Raw genomic sequence first — 4,627 nt, forward strand, 5'->3', positions numbered from 1 at the left:
ATTTGTTAGTCTCTAAGGTGCCACAAGTACTCCTGTTCTTTTTGCAGATACAGACTAACACGGCTGCTACTCTAAAGACACTCAGGATACCTTCTTCCTGTTTGTGGGCTCTAGATGAATCTCGCATATGGTGCTGTTTCACTGAATGAAGCCACATGTTTATGCTGCTCCCTCGCCCTGTTCCCCCCAATCTAGAGCTCAGACTCTTGGTCTGATATGTCTCACCAGCAGCCAACTGCACATGTCCTTTCCAACAGCCCACTGAATTCTTTCTCCAGTCCTAGGAGAGCTGGCAGTAGGAAGCAGGTGCAAAATTACCTGCCAGCTCTCTAGGCAACCAGAACGCTTTGAGGGTGGAGAGTCCAGCTTCTTCCTGTTTGCTTACATACACACTCCCAACCACTAATCAGGTGGGGGGGGGGGGGGAGCTAGGTTTCACAGCATGGCTGCTGATCTGTGGACTTGAGGCTTCACAACAAGTTAGCATTACCTCCTTTCATATGATTGATTGCTGGTCTGTATATTCAGTAAACCTCCTCCCATAATGAGATAGCTGTAGTATGTTTAGACCCTGCATTATGACAAGACACTTTTTTTCAATAGTAGCATAGCTTTTCTCCCTTAATAGTATTTTTGGCATAGCTAGATATTTGTTATTATCATTATTATTATTATTAATGTTGTGATAGCACCTAGAAATCCCAGTCATAGACCAGGACCCCAGTCATGGACTAGGACCCCATTGTGCTAGGCACTGCACAAACACAGAACAAAATGATGATCCATGCACTGTATAGGATTTCTTTCCTTATCCCTCTATACTTACTTACATCAGGAGAGCCCTTAAACCAGTGTCAAGCATCTGTGAGCACCAGGAAGGATTTGTCAAAATCTAGGTTAATTAGCACTAGGTCTTTAGTCAGCTCTTGTTCCAAAAAATGGAAGGCCTCTTGACAGTGGTCTCTTTAAACTACCTTTTTATACACACCTGTAATAGATGTAACACTATTGCTAAAACTGGGCACAAACCATGTACGGCAAGTGGCCCATCCCTCTAAGGATTGGGCATTTTTCTGTGTTTTGTGGACTGTACTATTTTTATGACTTCTACATTCATTGACTAGGGGTAGATCCATCTATTTCCAACCTGGTACTTCAGCCATTGCCACCTTATGCTTTTCTACTTTTACTATTAGCCCAGCCATAGGCGTGGGAAGTAGGGACGCAGGGGGTGCTGCAGCACCCCCAGGTTTTATGTGGGGCCGCTGGCCCCATGCCTGGGACTCCACTCCCCGGCTCGGGGGCCGGCCCCATGCCCCAGTTGCTGTCTCTGCGTCCAAAGTCCTGCTCCCGGCCCTCTGCCTGAGACTCCGCTCCCCAGCCTGGGGCTCTGTTTTGACACCATGTCAGAAAGGATCAGAGCAAACTGTTCTTACAATGATGTAAGTGCTTTATTGGTACTGTCAGAGCCGTCCGGTCCATAGGATGGACTGGGGCAACTGCCCCAGGTCCCACACTTTGGGGGTCCCGCGCTTTGGGGCGCAGGGTCAAGGGCGGCCTGGGAGGCTAGCGGGGGGCCTGGCACTGGCAGCAACAAGCGACCCGGACCCAGCCTGTCCCGCTGCACCCCACCGGCTCCCGGCGTTGCTCAGGGGAAGGGGTGGAAGCTGCAAAGAGGAGGGGCAGGGTCTTGGAGGAAGGGGTGGAGTGGGGGCAGAGCCTGGGCCAGAGGGGAAGGGTTGTCCCGGGCCCCACGCCAACCTAGGGACGGCCCTGGGTACAGTAATAACAAAATGACAGTTACTTAGCACTAATTCCAGTTATAGTGAGAACTATTATATTAACTCTTTAAGTTGGGTGACCAGAGGTCCCGTTTTTAAAGGGATAGTCCCGTATTTAAGCCCTCCTGCAGGTGTCCTGACTTTTTCTTAAAAACGGGCAAATTGTCCCATATTTTTTGTCTCCCCCCCATCGGCACCGGCGGGTCCTGCTGCTGGCCAGATCCCTGCTCGCCAGCCACCCGCCCACCAGGGATGAGTGAGGGGGTCCAGTGGCCGATTATGGGGGTGGGTGTGCAAGGCTGATGGCAGGGCAAAGATGCAGTGCACAGGGCAAAAGCCAAAAGACTGCTGTTGGCCATGTTCTGCTGTTAACCCTGGCAGAAATCTGGGCAGGGAGGGTCGAGTCGGTCAGTCACCTTCCCTGTGTGAGAGGTGTAAGGGAGTATGTGTGTGTCACCTCTCCCTGTGTGAACCCTAAAACTTTAAAGATAAGAAGGTAAATAAAAAGAATCCAACTACACAGTATTTCTTTTTAACAAGGGCTCAGTCAACTTGATGTTAATTTGAATGTTTGTACTGCATAGTTCTGTTTGATTGCCGTTGAACTCACTTGAATACGAGTAATTTTACCAGGGGTCCCGTATTCATCATAGGGAAATACGGTTGTGACAGGTTGGATCACAGAAACCCCCTTGGGAACTGCCAACTGATGTGCCAAGACTACTTCTGCTCCTGCTTTCCCTGCCAGCTTGAGACTCCAGCTCCCCGTCTCGATGAGCCAGACACGCCAATCTGCTCCACTACAGACTCGGGGTCTGAACCACGTGCCCCAAAGCTGAAGACTTAACTGAAAGCAACTTACAAAAGTGTTCCTGTCTTTAACACTCAGATGTTCAACTCCCAATGGGGTCTAAACCCCAAATAAATCCGTTTTACCCTGTATAAAGCTTATACAGGGTAAAACTCATAAATTGTTCGCTCTCTATAACACTGATAGAGAGATATGCACAGCTGTTTGCCCCCCCCAGGTATTAATACATACACTGGGTTAATTAATAAGTAAAAAGTGGTTTTATTAAACACAGAAAGTAGGATTTAAGTGGTTCCAAGTAGTGACAGACAGAACAAAGTGAATTACCAAGCAAAATAAAATAAAACACACAAGTCTATGTCTAATACAGTAATAAAACTGAATACAGATAAAATCTCACCCTCAGAGATGTTTCAATAAGTTTATTTCACAGACTGGACGCCTTCCTAGTCTGAGCACAATCCTTTCCCCTGGTACAGCCCTTGTTCCAGCTCAGGTGGTAGCTAGGGGCTTTCTCATGATGGCTCCTCCCTTTGTTCTGTTCTACCCACTTATATATCTTTTGCATAAGGCGGGAATCCTTTGTCCCTCTCTGGGTTCCCACCCCCTCCTTCTCAATGGAAAAGCACCAGGTTAAAGATGGATTCCAGTTCAGGTGACATGATCACATGTCACTGTAAGACTTCATTACCCACTTGCCAGCACACACGTATACAGGAAGACTTACAAGTGAAACAAAGCCATCTACAGACAATTGTCTTGGTTAATGGGAGCCATTAAGATTCCAAACCACACAAATGGCCCACACTTTGCATAATTACAATAGGCCCTCAGAGTTATATTTTATATTTCTAGTTTCAGATACAAGAGTGATACATTTATACAAATGGGATGACCACACTCATTAGATTATAAACTTTGTAATGATACCTTACAAGAGACCTTTTGCATGAGGCATATTCCAGTTATATTATACTCATACTCATCAGCATACTTTCATAAAATCATATAGAGTGCAACATCTCAACGGTCACCTTATCTTTAAGTGCATTTGAGCACTATGTGGAGAGGGAAAGGCGAGATTAAAATATACGTGTACACGTGGAAGGGAAGCACAAGTGATTAGACAAGTGTAGATGATGTGGAATTAGAGGAGGATGGAAGGCAAAAGTGAGATTTTTTTTTTTTTTTTTTTTTTTTTTTTATGGAGATATCCCATCTCCTAGAACTGGAAGGGACCTTGAAAGGTCATCGAGTCCAGCCCCCTGCCTTCACTAGCAGGACCAAGTACTGATTTTGCCCCAGATCCCCAAGTGGCCCCCTCAAGGATTGAACTCACAACCCTGGGTTTAGCAGGCCAATGCTCAAACCACTGAGCTATCCCTCCCCCCTGAATTTGCAGGTTTTGCATGTGAGAGAGTGAAAAGGGCATGAGGCAAAAGGGACTGTGTTTGTATATGCAGGGCCGGCTCCAGGCACCAGCTAAAGAAGAAGGTGCTTGGGGCGGCCAAAACCAAGGGGCAGCACTGTGGCTGCTATTGGGGCGGCACATCCGGGTCTTTGGCGGCAATTCTGCGGCGGGTCCCTCAGTCCCTCTCGGAACAAAGGACCTGCCGCCAAATTGCTGCCGAAGAGGGGAGAGGCGTGATCGCGCTGCTGTAGCTTTTTTTTTTTTTTTTTGCTGCTTGGGGCGGCGGAAAACCTGGAGCCGGCCCTGTGTATATGGTACAGTGGAAGGGGGCGACAGTGTAGGCTGAAGGATTTTGTGTGTCTGAATGGGAATGAAGACAGTTTGAAAGTTCGTGGAGGAGGTGCTAGAGGGAGATGTGGGGATTTGTATAAGAACATAGGAGGGAGGAGATGATGAGGAAGTTTTAAATAGACTTATATAAACATATGGGAGGGAGGTTGTGACATTGCACTTCACATGATTTATGGAAATATGCTTATGAATATGACATAACTGGAATATGCTTTACGCTAAATACCCCTTGTATGGTGTCATTAGAAAGCTTGTAATCTACTAAGTGTGTTA

Source organism: Emys orbicularis, chromosome 2 (genome assembly GCF_028017835.1).
Source record: "Emys orbicularis isolate rEmyOrb1 chromosome 2, rEmyOrb1.hap1, whole genome shotgun sequence".
Lineage (NCBI taxonomy): Eukaryota > Metazoa > Chordata > Testudines > Emydidae > Emys > Emys orbicularis.